The sequence below is a fragment of the Hippopotamus amphibius genome, chromosome 9 (genome assembly GCF_030028045.1).
Source record: "Hippopotamus amphibius kiboko isolate mHipAmp2 chromosome 9, mHipAmp2.hap2, whole genome shotgun sequence".
NCBI lineage: Eukaryota > Metazoa > Chordata > Mammalia > Artiodactyla > Hippopotamidae > Hippopotamus > Hippopotamus amphibius.
Genome location: NC_080194.1, coordinates 1,279,685 through 1,294,204, shown reverse-complemented (window position 1 = coordinate 1,294,204; position 14,520 = coordinate 1,279,685). Strand labels below are relative to the sequence as shown.

Below are 14,520 nucleotides of genomic sequence, written 5' to 3'. Positions count from 1 at the left end.
AGTGAGGTAGTCCGGCAGAGCCAAGGAGGGTTCCAGGTCTCCCTTCCCTTCTGCTCAGCCACACTGTTCCCAGGAAGACACAGAGAGTCATCTTAGGCTGTGGAACGGAAGGAAGCCATCAACAACTATGACTAAAGGAAAATGAATTCTGGTCAGTGTTGCAACTAATCAGTTTCAGCCCTCACTTTGAGAGCTGTTTTCGCCCCACTCCTGCCCTCATTTGAAGGGATGTATAATCTTATTGTGCCCCCAGTGGGCCCAAACTGTGAGCAGGTATTGATATAAGGGAGGGCCAAGGGCATTATAATAAGATCCAGGGACGTCCCTGGTGGGCCAGCGGCTGAGACTCCACGCTCCCAATGCAGGGGCCCCACTTCGATCCCTGGTCAGGGAACTAGATCCCACATGCCTCAGCTAAGTGTTCACATGCAGCAACTAAAAAGATCCCGCATGCCGCAACTAAAGATCCCACATGCCACAACTAAAGATCCCACATGCCACAACAAAGAACCTGCAGGCAGCAACGAAGACCCTGCATGCTGCAACTAAGACCCAGCGCAGCCAAATAAATAAGGAAATATTAAAAAAAAAAAAAGAAGTAAGATCCAGAAGCATGTAAAGGATTTTAAAAGATGATCATCAGCTTTGCAAACTCTTTTCATTAAGGACAAAACAAGGTGATTTAGAGAGGGCTGACAGAGCACTGAGAATGAAGGACATGGAAATAGATTTCTGAAGGAAGATGCAGCGTCGACAGTTTCTCTGGGTGGCTGGCTGTCCTGCTTGCTTGCTTTGACAGCTTTACTGAGATATAATTTTCATACCATTAATCTGGGTGGCTTTGTGACATACATTTTATTCTTCTGATTGGAAGAAAATGCAAATCACTCATTATCCCCAAACCCAGAGTCAACCACCATTATTAATACTCTGATGTATTCCCTTCTTTTTCCTGTGCAAGTTTATATCCTTTTTTTTCCCTTTAAAGCAAAGATGGGATCATACTGTGTACAGTTTTTATTTTGCTTTCTCCCCTTAATATCATGAGGTCATCAGGTTTATTTCTTTTCATCTTAAACTCTTTTATTCAGATGAATTAAATCTTTGTAGTAAATGCTTCCAGAGAGAAATTCTACACCTGGGGTTGAAGGCTCGGATGCCGGCAGTGGCCAGACGGGTACGTGCGGAGCACAGGTGCTACCCAGTGCCATGTGCTGTGGCAGCCCGGCCAGGGCACCCTCTGCCTCAGCCCGCGGGTCGCGGCCGTGCAGGGATGGCTCTCCTAGAAAACATTTTCAAAGAGATATCTGAAATCTAGATTGTACCGTGGGAGATGTCTTGATTATTTAATGTTTTAGCTCAAAAATTTAAAAATACAGTTCAAGCCAAGCAAACCCTGACTGCCAGCCACATTCTGTCTCAGTGAGTGCTACGAGTGTCACAAGAATCATCTCACTTGGGACTTCCCTGGTGGCGCAGTGGTTAAGAATCCGCCTGCCAATGCAGGGGACACGGGTTCGAGCCCTGCTCTGGGAAGATCCCACGTGGCTCAGAGCAACTAATCCGCTGCACCACAACTACTGAGCCTGTGCTCTAGAGCCTGCAAGCCACAACTGCTGAGCCCAGGTGCCACAACTACTGAAGCCTGAGCACGCAGAGCCCGTGCTCTGCAACAAGAGAAGCCCCTGCAGTGAGAAGCCAGCACCGCAACGAAGAGCAGCCCCCAGTCTCCACAACTAGAGAAAGCCCACGCAGCAACGAAGACCCAACGCAGCCAAGAAATTTTAAAAAAATTTTTTTAATTAAGTATCATCTCACTTAATCATCACAGAAGTCTTGCTCCTCTAACAATTATTTATTGAGAACCGACAGTGAATAGAAGAATCAAAATCTTTGCCTTTCTGGAGCTGACACTCCAGTAGGGAGATGAATGGAACACTGCTGTATCCGAGTGGGCAGTGCCATTAAGAAATACACACGGTTCGCGGGGACTCCCCTGGTGCTCCAGTGGTTAGGACTCTGCACTTCCTCCACAGGGGTCCTGTTTGATCCCCACTCTGGGAACTAAGATCCTGCAACAGCCACGTGGCAGGCCAAAAAAATTTATATATATATATATATATATATATAAAACATCATAGAGTGATAAGTACTAAGGAGAAAAATGAGACAGGGGATGAGGGGGAGTGACTGTTTTAAAGACTTATGGCCAGGGAGGCTTTTACTGGTGCGATAGCATTTGAGGAAAGACCTGAAAGAAGTCAGAGCAAGTGAGGACAGCAGGTCCAAAAGCCTGAGACAAGATCATGTTGGACGTATTCAAGGAACAGCAAAATCGGTACGGCCGGAGTGGTCTGAGCAAGGGGTGAGCAGGAGGAGATGCAGGCAGGGCGACAGCAGGCGCCCCCGTTGTGTGCAGTCACAGGAGGAGGAAGTCGTATCCTGTTTCAGAGATGAGAAAACTAGGGCTTAAAGAATTTTGCCCATGCCACATCGCTAGGAAATGACAGAGACGTTTTGAACTCAGGCCTGTCTTAATTCCAAATCTCATGTCCTTCGTTACCACGTGTGCTGCACTGGCAGACAGTGATGTGGGTTTCATAGCACCTCCACTCTCCTAGCAAGTTATGTGCTACCTAGATGCACATTACGTCCTCCCTGTTCTTTAGGCTACTGCCTTACCCACAGAGAGTTACAATTAAAGAATCTTAGAACTTCAGAACCCTGAGGATTATTGAGACAAAAAATTTGCAATTTTTTTATGGTCTTGCTTTTTTAAGACCGGCTGATGTCTTCCCACTGCCCATACTTTTGTTTGTTTTCTTAATTTTTAAAATGGGTTATACATGAACATGACAAAATCCAAAAGGTATAAATTTTACATACTTTAAAGTATATTTAACTTAGTCTAATCGACCCTGATCATTTATATGTGAGTCATGACAGAGAAAGAAACTGAGGCATAAAGAACTGGTGTCCAATTGCAGGCCACCCATCAGTGGGCAAACCAAGTACCTTATCCAAACTCCGGTTAGTAAGACCAGACTTTGTCTTCTAGAATACTTATGCCTAAAAGAAACTGGGTAGGTTTATCCTCTGATGCCACTGGGGTATTATCTTTTTTCTTTCCTTTTGTACGCCTGCCAGTCCCACTGAAAGACAAAGATCCGAGTTGAGAAAGTCTAACCACTGTGTCATTTCCCAGGATGGAGAGCCGCTAGCATTTGGTTCACATTTTTATTAAAGTAAGATGAGTGATTCACTCACATTACAGGCACAGAATCTTTTACCAGGAAAACCATACTTTGAAAAACAAAGCTGATGGCTTTCAGAAACAGAAACTGCTAACATCAATTTCCTTTCCCATCCAGTCCCCAAAAAGTCAGACCCTCTCTGTCTCTAGCTGCCTCTTTCTCTTACCCACACATACACGTATAATTATAGATATGGTACGTTACATATGCCCACAAAGGACAGAAAAGGGCAGGAAAGACAAAGGTGGATTCATCCGAAGAAATGTATATGTTTACCTACATCCAGTCCTCTCTGGTTCCTGCTGTTTTTGTTTCTGAAGGCTATTTCTGGTTGCTGTTGATGCTGGCCATAAATCCATCACCGTTGGTGGAAGTTAGTGGATTCTGACAAGAGCACAGGCTGTGGTCTTTACAAATACGCCTACATGCTGGCAACAGCCTTCCCCTACTCGCACAATCATTGAGAACCAGGCAACTTAGATTGTTTTTTATTTTTAGTCTTTCTTGGTTCAGCTCACCCTCAGTGAGTAAGTCTGTTAGCCACTGCTTCTTCTTATATTTATTTAGGAAAGAGGAAAATGCATTTTAAGCAAAACAAATGCATAATCTGTCCCACTTCTTATTTATTCTATGGCTACTTTGGACAGTGGAAAGCCCAGAGACATAATAACTTTTATTGTTTTTTGTTTTCTGTGGCTTGCTTTCTCAGACAAGTCCTCATCAGACAGTTTTGCTGATAGCTTATAAAGCTCCAGGCCAACTCTCAGCCCCATTTTAAATTGTAAAGGAAAAAGGTAGTTGGAAGTATTTTTTATGTACATTAAAAATACTTTTGCTAATCTGTGTTTGGTCCTGATAACGTTGCAGATACAGCCTAATAATGACTTAAAATGTTTACTGTTTTTGTTATCCCCTATTTTCTTGTAGAGATTAGCAGCAAGTCGCTAAAAGTAGAAAGCCTCTGTCGGTTTGTTTGGGGGCCAACAAGGAAGCTGGGAGCCAGACAGACTGCCTCTGACCCTGGAGTCAGCCTAGGAGAGAGACGCTAGAAAGAGGTGGAAGCGCTGGTGGCAGATTTCAATAGTAACGGTCTTGATAATGCTGGCATCTCCCCTCACACGTGCTGCATTCTCACCATGGAGGTCTCTCTGCCAGGCCGCGTCCCCAGGGTCCCCGGGACCACACGGCAGGAAAGAAAAGGACATCACAGGGAACTGGCCTGTGTCGTAGAAAGAGGCCCTGCCCTGTGCTGGGATGGCTTGATCTAATCCTGGGCTCGAACATGTACTTGGTGGTTTTATTCCTTACAGAGGCTCATTTCCCTTGTCTATAAAAACGGAGTACTTTGATTCCCGTGTTCCTGTCTCTGCCCCACACGTTGCTTGTGGGGATCAAACGTGACAACGCGTGTGCGAGCGGTGCGCACGATGAGACAGTCTGTCCACAAGCAGGACTCACCGCCACTGCTGACAGCGAGCAGAGGGAGGGCTGGCCGCGCTCTCAGGGAAGGGGGCGCGCCCCCGCCTTCAGGCCGGAAGTGCGCTGTGCACCCGCCCGCAAGAACAAGGCGAGCAACGTAGAGGAATCGGGAGGCGAGGAAACGCCGGGCCTCGCCAGCCCCTGGCTCGAGCTGGAGAAGCTCCGTGAGCCGCGCCTTTCCTTATGCAGGCGCCGCCCTTCAGGCCCGCGAGGGGCAGGAGCGCAGGGGCTGCAGCCGCCCGCCTGCCCTGCGCGCGGCCTGGCCATTCACGTTCACGGCCTCCCCTCCCCTCCCCTCCCCCTCCTTCCCCCTCCCGCCCCCTCCCCTCCCCCTCCCCCCTCCCCTCCCCGCCCCTCCCCCTCCCCTCCCCGCCCCTCCCCCTCCCCTCCCCCCTCTAACCGCCTCTTCTGTCCTCCCAGAGCTCTTCCTGGTTCGCCGGTGGCGGCCTTGCTCACGGGACGGTGACTGTCAGGCACGGCCCTGTCTCGGCGTCGTGCTCAGGCCGCCTGGCGAGCGCGCTGGGGAGCCGCGTGTGGCCCCTGTCCCCGACGCAGGCGCCGGCCCTCAGGCGGGCCCCGGGTGAGGCCCACGGGGGCGCCAGCGCCGGCAGCGGGTGCACGGCCCTCTGCGGAGCCCGGGGGCGCAGCGCTGCCGCCCGCCTCCCCCCCCCCACGCCTCTCGCCTCGCTGAAGGCCACTGAGGACAAAGTTGCGTGAGAAAAGGTCTGTGTTTATCTACGTTATACATGAAGCTTCCTTATGAGATTTCCATGTTTTAAAAGTGCATCTGGGGACGTTCCCTGGTGGCCGAGTGGTGAGGAGGCGGTGCTTCGTTCCCCGGTTGGGGACCCACCCCTCGCACCCCCTAAATACAAAGGAGAAAACGCGTATCTGTTCAGGCTCCTCCCCGGCGGCCCAGGGGCCAGGAACCCGCGCTTCCACGGCAGGGGGCACGGCTGCCACCCCTGGTCGGGGAGCTAAGATCCCACACGCCAGGCGGTGCGGCCAAGAAAAAAAAAAGGACATCTTTCAAAAGTATACGTTCCTCCTTCTGCCTCAAGGCAGGTCCTTCTCTTAGCCTGAAGTGAGGGTCTTGTCCCCCGTCACTCTTCTCCGGGAGCGGCCGGAGGAAACACCCGAACATGTGGAATGCCAATGCCGAGCACACTGTCTCCCTCTCTCCCTCGCCCCCTCACCCTGCCAGGGACGCTACCTTTTCTGTCTCTTAGGGCATCAAGGGCCATGTCCACACACCCGCCTAACATCGGGTACCCTGGAGGTTGCAATCCTGCCCGTCCACCACCGGCCAACCCCGCCTGTCCTCCAGGCCCCTGGCCCACTCCCCCAGGAGCACCCCAGGGGAACCCAGCCTTTCCCCCCTGTGGGCCCTGTTATCCTCGCCACAACCAGGGTATCCAGGATGCCAACCCTCAGGTCCCTACCCGCCTCCATACCCACCACCTGCCCCTGGCATGCGTCCTGTGAATCCATTGACTCCTGGCATGGTAGGACCGGGAATAGTGATTGACAAGAAGATGCAGAAGAAAATGAAGAAAGCGCATAAAAAGAAGCAGAAACGCCAGAAGCATGGCACGCGTTCCTCCTCCTCCTCCTCCTCCTCCTCCTCTTCCAGCAGTGACTCTGACTGAATACAGGGCCTAGACCCTTCCCTCAAGTCTCTCCAGTTCTGCTCTCCCATCAAGCTTCAGATGGCATCTTGTACTGGGGGAAATTAGCCCGTGTCCCTCTCCCGCCGCCACCCCTGCAATCTAAGCCTCACTCTGCTGTTAAACCCTAACTGGCTAGGGAAAATGAGAAAAGAATTGCCACCAGCTAACAAAGGCCATCTTTTCACTGCTTGGATAGAACTTTTAGCTGATGCGTTTTGCAGGAGAACTATTTTTTGAAGATGGAGATTTGAACTAAATGCTGAAGACAAGTCTACGATCTGTAACGTGATTTTTTACTTTCTTTCTTTTTTAATACTTATGATTGGGGAGATGCTGTGGAAATTTAGTTACGGAAAGAAAAAAGTGACCTGTACCTTTCTTGAAATTGTGGCACGCTTGGGTGATTTCGTGGCAAATAAACATTTCCCAGCAGGCCTTTTATTGATTGCACTCCCTGCAAGGCTGCTGGGAAATGCAGTCCATTTGGTTGATGAGTTCTGACTGCCATTTTGGACACGAATCTCCGCTCCTTAGCTTAGCATGCTCTCTCAGGGCTTCCTCTCACTCTCCAACTCTCAAAGTAAAGCTGTTTCTCCTGGTCAAAAAAAAAAAAAAAAAGTACACGTTCCAGAAAGTATATCTGTTTAAAAATGTTGTTCAGCCCTCACATACCACAACACTTATTTTATAGGTGAGAAAGTGGAGATTCAGAAAACCCGTGGCCAGAATCATGGAATCCGTTCTTTGCAGAACTCAGACCACGTTCTCGTCTCTGTATCAGGACCTATCTCTGTGGAAAATCAGACTTTTTTCCCCAAAACAACAACAGGAAAATGCTGCCTGGGGCCATTGGAACCCACACAAGGAAGCGTAAGCACCGCCTCTTTCTCACACGCCGAGGGCGGGCGCGCGGCATCCTCGTCTGGCCTCGCCCGCCGGGAGCCGGGAGCCCAGCGCGCGCCCCGGCCCTGGTGCCCGGGCGGCCCGTGCTGTGCAGGCAGGGGCCGGAGCGCCTGCGGCCGGACGGGACTGTGGGGGGCGGTGCCGCGTGGGCCCTGGGGGCGCGCAGGGTGCCGAGATCCGGCCCCACGTGTAGCGGCCAAAGCCGCCGGCACTGCCGCAGTGAACGGCCGGGAGACGGGGCCGTGCCCGAGCGGCTGGGGCCACCGCAGAGACGCTGGCGTTCCTCCCGGCGGGGGCCTCCTTGCAGCGTGCCACGGGGCTCCCCACCCTAGCCCTACCCCTAGCCCTGGGCACGTGCCGCCTGTCGCGTTTCCTGCCAGCAACACGGAGACAGCGCCGCCGCCAGAAGCAAGCCCTGCCTGGGGCCTCCGGCCCTCAGCAGCCCGTCACGGGGACAGCCCAGGGTCCGACGCCGCGCAGCGGGGGCTCACGTGGGAGCCCCGCCCTCTGGCGCAGTCCCCCGGCGGCGGCCCGGGGTGGCCGTGGTCGGCCCCCAGACCGGATCAGGCCGCCCTGATGGCCACACACGGTCCCTGGGGAGCAGTGTTCAGACCCCGATGAGAGATGCCCACGTTTCTTTCCTTCTTTGTATGATATAAACAGCTCCTGGGGAGTTTCTTTTATTCATTCTAAAAATTGCCATGAAATTGTTCCTATATCTGATTTAATACATTGCCTAGAACATATATACGGGCCAGAAAGTAACAGTCACTTGGTATTGGGTGTAGTCATAATCAAATATAGAAACGAAAGAGTCTGGCTCTCTGCCCCTGTTTGAACACAGTCCACATACCCTGGGCAGGACAGGGTTAATCACAGCCCCACAGGTGTCCCGGAAGCCCTTATTTCTCATTCCTTTTGTAAAATCATGTCCCTTGCAGTAAACTAATTATCATTTTCCTCCATTTACAATATTAAACAGCAGTGCTGTCAAAGAAGATAAAATTTAAGAACACAGTTTGCTCTTCTGGGGTCTTGCTTGATAGGCACGTGGCCCTGGGATGTTAGCAGTCCTCCTGTGACTTGTGGTACAAGTGCTACATGGGGCGCGAAGCTGTCAGATGTCTTGCCCCCTTCCTCCCCCTCCCCCAACTCGCCCTCTCTCCCTTCCCCTCCTTGCAAAGTAGCACTGAGATGTTTACTCAGCTGTGGGCTGGTACCAAAGCCTCAGTGCCCTGGGGAAAGGAAGGGGTGGTCTGGCCATGCCCTGAATTACCCATGTTCTTCCGAGCATCTCTTGGCAGAGCAGCCTGGCTGGGGGTGAGTGTCACTGGGAATGAGCCTTCACAACCCCTGCATAAAAAACAGAAAAACAATTGCCGCTGAAAATTGGAAAGTCCATTCCTGGGCTGTGGTGTTCTCTGGCCTCTGTGATAGTTCCTGTTGAGATCATGCAGCCAACCAGCTAGAGGTTGTTCAGTCCTCTGGGATTCCCCGTGGCTTGGTAGCATTTCATTATCTCCGGCTTCTGTCCCAGCACTAGCTCACCCAGCCCTCTTCACGAAGGCACTCATGCAAATGAACTCAGACGAAACCCCAGTGCACCCTCCAGACTTTTGGAGGTTAAAAACCCTTGATTCAGGCTTTGGGGAAGGCTCCTCCGAGTAAGGGACAAAGATACGGCCCTCGTTCCTTCCATCTGACACTCCTCCACTAGTCTCCTTTAGTGACACCAGTCTGACCCTGGAAAAGGCACCATTTCCCAGGAAGAGCAGGAGGCATCTGAGTCTTCCAGCACACACTGCTGCGGTTCTTCTCAGCAAATCTGTGGACACACATGGTGGCCTGCGAGGAGGATGTAGAGATGACTAAGCTGCCCCCGTAGAGCTTCAGAGACCGCAATTTCCACAGCAAGAAGGCAGACCAGATGTAGAAAAGACAAGAGAAGGTCTTCAATGCTTCTTTTCCAAGAAAGGAGAAAGTGAGAACAAGTTAGCCCTTGAATATATTGGGCATCAGTAATTTTCTGATGAGATTAGTTTCTTAACCAAAATAACCTCATCCATCGCTCTCTGGGATTAGCGTGGGGATAGCCAAGAAAAGAACATTTTGAGTCAGGGGTTGCTTATCTTGAAAACTCCAGCATTCATGCTAGAGTTGTAACAGTAGTAAAGTGCGTCACGACGAAGCAGCCCTAGGGTTCTTCTGATGTTCATGGTAAACCTGGTGATCTCTTCCAACGAAAATAAATGTTCGAGTTGATTGGATTGAGCACTTGATAAGAAAGTGCTGGGAGCCAGCAAGTCCACGAAATGTAGTTACACCTGCCATAATTCATCGAGTTCACTGAAAGATACGCTACATACCAGCCAACCACGACGTTCTCCATTTTCAGCACTTGACAGCTCCTGGCATCTCCTCACACCGCCCTAAATTTACCATCACGCCTCCTGTGCCTGCAGATCCCCCGTCTCTGTGTTCACACAGTAACCTGGAACGCGTCCCTCCGAATTTTCATCTGGGTCGCGATGCGGTGCATGGTTTTACTTGTTCGTTCCTCCCACAGATGTTACTACTATACGCCAGGCGTTGTGCTGAGGGCTTTAGGGAAGCCCAAAGGTGCCTTAATTTCAGGGCTTCGAGTTTTAATCAGTTAATAATTATTAAATACTTCTCCCATTTATTGAGCATTTTGTAATTTTTCAGAAAATCTCCTTATATACAAATTACCTCATTTGATTTTTACCACAATCCCGTTAGGTAGGGACTGTGGCTTGTCACATGTCTAAGAGGAAACCAAGGTTCAGAAACTTTGTCGCACTTGTCCAAGTTATACTTGTGGTAAGTAGTGGAGCCAGGTTTTGAAGCCAGGCCGTAGGATTACAACGTCTGGGCTCTGCACTAATACAGCTGCCCTGCCCACCTGGAGGGTATCTGTATGTTTCACTTAGAGATGCAGTCTGTCCGTCACCTGGAGTAAATAATCCTGTCATCAGAAGTCAAGTCCCCCCCACACCAGCCAGACCCCACCTGCTAGAGTAGAACTCGCGGGACCTTTGGAGCTAGACAGGCGTACGTCTGAGTCTCAGTCCTCCCTCCCCTTACTAGCTCTGTCTCCTTGAAGACGTGATCAGCCGTAAAGGAACCCTAGCTTCTTCATTTCTGAAATAATAATGGCAAATACCAACAGCACTTACGATGGCCACTGTTCCCAGGGCTTCACACTCCCTCACAGCAGCTGTGTGGTGTTGGACCCTCATGATCCCCACTTTATAGATGCGGACACTGAGGCCGAGAGCGCTCAGAGCTCAGTAATTTGAAATCAGTGGCAAAGCTCGGCTTTGGACCCAGACGGTCTACCTCCAGAGCCCCTGCTGTAGTCACAGTGCTGTACTGTGCTGCCTCCTGAGATTGGGTCGAGGGTGTAGAGCCAGGCACGCCATCGATGGGAGTGTTACGAGGCTTAGAATAAGAAAGTTTAACAGCTCTGACCACCCACAAAAAGAGAAGCACCAGTGTGTGGGGAGTGTTCTGATTTTGATCTTATACCAAAGTCGTCTTATGTCTTTGCCTTTGAACTTTCAAGACCTGCTGGCTGCAGCTTTCCTAATTGGGGGGGATTCCCTTAGAGAAGGCGTCTGCTGGTACACGCCACTCACCTTCCCTGCACCTGCCGGGATGGAGAGCGCAGGCAGGTGGGCGGGGATGAGACGCGGCCGGGCAGCCAGCAGCACAGGTGTACTCACCCCCCCCCCCACCTTCCCGTGGCCTCCGGCCCAGCGCAGGCCGCAGGCCGTGGTGCTGGGGCGGCCGTGGTTCCTGTTGACAGTAATTAGCACCTTTCAGACTCAATTTCTTACCTGAAAAAAATCCCAGTTCACTTGAATTGTCTCCTTGATCCAGTTCACCTGGAGCTATTTAGTTCCTGCCGTTTGTTTGGAGGGGAGAGCAAGCTTCTAAGCCTTCACACATAAGCCTTGATAAGATCCAGGTGGGGAGAAGCGGGTGGGGTAAACTCTGGAGCCAGACTGCCAGAGTCTGAATTCCAGTTCCACCCGTGAAGCACGGCCTGAGCTTTTGTGTCTGTGACGTGGGGGTGAGCACCGTGAGGGCGAGACGAGATGGCACAGGAGAGACCCCGGGGAGGACAGCGTCTGGCCCGTAGCACGCGCTCAGGAGACGTGGCCTGTTCGTGTCATGGTCATCATCAACCCCATTCAGCCCTCAGGCCCCCTTCTTTCGCTCCCAGCCTAGGATCTTGCTCCGGGAGGCCAAGTCCCCTTCCTGCCCCCAGGCTCTGGACCCTTCTGTCCTCACTCACCGGATGATCTCATCTCTCCAATCCTCCCTGTCCTTATCTGCGAAGTAGGGCTGGGAACACTAGCGTCTGCTTTGTGAGCCTGTCGTAAAGGTGAGGTGAGCTGATTCAAAGCCTAAGCACAGAGCTCAGTGGCTAGTCAGTCTCACTGCTGCTATTCCTGAAGCACAGAGCGCTGCCTGGAAGGCAGAGCTCCGAGATCTCGGGCGGCTCTTAGAGCCAAAGGACCCGAAATTGGCAGGAGCATTTGGGGTTAACCAATGCCTGAGTGTGAGCCCCAGAAGCTGGGGAGGCCGCTGGCTCGTTGGGAACAGAGGAGGCATGAAGTGAATGCAGACTGCAGGAGAGGATTCCAAACCAGGTTTGGCTCAAGCAACCTGACAGAATCTTCAAGGCAGAACACTCCCAGGGCATTAGGCCCCTACACTCAGCAGGAAACACCTTCCTCCTCCCCTCCCGCCGTTGACCCCAGGATCTAAAAGCAAGAGCAAAGTAGCTCCTGTTGTTTGATATTACTGTGTTCCAGACAGGCTGCTGAGTACTTTCTAGGTGTCATCTCTTTTAATCTTGAAGTGGGATAGGGATCACCATTCCCATTTCAAGGATGAGAAGCTGAGATTGAGAGAGACGGAGCAATCTGCCCAAGGCTGCACACCTGGAAGACGGCAGCGCCAAGCCAGGACCCGGAGCCCGAGGGACAGAGGAGCACGGGCCCCATTTGCTCAGCGATGTTCTGATTTGGGAACACGTCCTCTCACTCACCGTTCTCCCAGATACCCACAGCACAGCCCAAGAGTGTCTCCACCCGGCAGGTGCCGCTCCTTTGAAATCATCTGGCCTTAATATTACCCCGCCTATACTTTAATAGAACTGCTGTCTTCCACAATAAAGGTGGCCAGCGTTGTTTATTTGCCTGCACTTTCATTCATCTCTTTATCGGACCATCTTTCTCACCTTACATTTAGGAAAGCAAAGTTCCATAAGCGGTAAACAGGATGTATTCTGTTTTTGGTTGTGTTTGTGATGTGTTTACTATTTTCAAGAATTGTTGTTGCATTGGAGAAGTACAAAATTATTTTTGTAAATGATTCTTCTATCCTTAGGAAGCCAGTGTTTGAAGCACATGACTTAGAATAGCATCAAGGACCTAAACAGAGCTGAGAGTCTGGAAACCAGGAGGCGGAGGTTGATTCCAAGCATTATCTTTCCTGATTAAATAAGGCGGTCACGCAGCCCTCTCTAGGCTTCTCATTTTCCTCCACCCTGTTTATCTTCCCGAGAATGTCTCGAAGATCATTTGGAGGATAAATGTGAGCAACTGTGAAATGCTCTGACCCTCTCCCCAAGAAAGGTATCAGATCCACCCACCAAAGCTAGGCCTAGAAAAGCACGAATGATGCAAAGATAGAACTTTATTTCGTTCCTGCCAGAACTCACTTCTCTCTGTGCGGGAGGTTTTCGAGTGAGAGTACAGTGGGAACACATTAGATTCAGTGGCTTTTCTCCCTTTCGTCTTTCCTGTCCCTCACCCCAAGCTGCGAGCCCGCAAGTGGCTATTACTGCTTCCCTTGAAGAACAAAACCTCCTACTAGGCTGTGCCCGAGGTCAGGCGAGTGAGGAGAGGAAAGTGCACACCCCATTGTGGCCAAGACGAAGGCCACAAAAGCCATCTTGATCCTTTGACCTACATGGACGCTGAGTCTGTCGCTTTGGTGTCCCTGACTTTGGCAATGTGGTCAGTCTAACCCCGTGCCCCCACCTTGAATTGAGCCTTGATGAAAAAGTAGTAGGAACCCAGGCCTGACCCTGGGGATTTGGGGGTTTTATCTTGGAAAAGCATCAACCAAACTAGCAGGGACAGGAGATCTGGATTCCTGCGGCTTGAGCTAACTTAGGTCCAAAGAAACCAAGTGCCTGTGATCATTGCCTTCGTTCCCCAAGTGTGGCCGTGGCCTCTGGGTTCCCTCCTCTCACTCCTGCTCCCAGTGAGGGGGGCTTCTGGCTTGCTTGATCTCGCTTTACCGTCTGCACCTCCTTCCCCATGTGAAATGCTTTGGTATATGGAACACTTGCGGATTGCAGCTGCCGGGCTGATCTAAAAATCTCTTGGCTTTGGGACATGCAGTAACAGAACAAGTTTTAAGCATCACTGTATTTCCTCTCTCTCGGCATCCTATAAGTCCCCTGAGAGTTACCTCTCTGGGTTTCCTACTGAGCCTCGGAGCCTCATCCTGGCTCCTCTCTCCCAAAGCACTGCTTCTGTACATCAGGAGTCATTTGGTTGCCTTGATTGTATATCTTGGGCCTTTGTCTTGGCTTTCTGTAACAGGGTGACCAGATTTGTGTGCAGGCATCCAAAAGAAGCCAGCCTGCACAATACTGGATGACAGAGTAAGAAGGTCTGTGGGTTGCTATGCTATATTCTTCTCCCCCATACACTGCAAGATCGCGTTTGCCTTAGCACTGCTTCCAGATATTCTGAGGATGGCCTTCGGGCATGTGGTGGTGAATGTTACCATGCCAGAGAATTGCAACAAATTTAGCCAGCTTTGAAATGACTCATTCTTGCGGATTTTCATACACAAGGAAAATCAAACTAAGAAGGCTAATAAATTTACCCCTCTAATTCCCCCTTCTTACGGACCATCTTTCAAACCAGTGAAGCTCCTTTGGCCAAAATGTGGTAGCCGGGTGCCTCCCATCCAGGAAGAAACTTTGTAGAAATATTGATGTTAAAATCTCACCCTTGAAGGATTAGTGGCTAACGCAGCCTTAACACTGACTCACCTTTAAAAGAGCAGCTCGACGGAGAGTAGGTCTGAAACTCATGAAATGACCAAAAAGACAGCAATGACTTCACAGGCAGAGACCTGACGTGTTCCTCTCCATTTCCCTC

At 50.9% G+C, this 14,520-nt stretch overlaps 1 protein-coding gene across 4 annotated transcripts in view; it reads left to right on the top strand.

Annotated features, from left to right (window-relative positions):
• The window catches only part of CSTPP1 (centriolar satellite-associated tubulin polyglutamylase complex regulator 1), a 194,346-nt gene that overhangs the window by 155,682 nt on the left and 24,144 nt on the right, over positions 1–14,520 (top strand). The window lies entirely within an intron of this gene.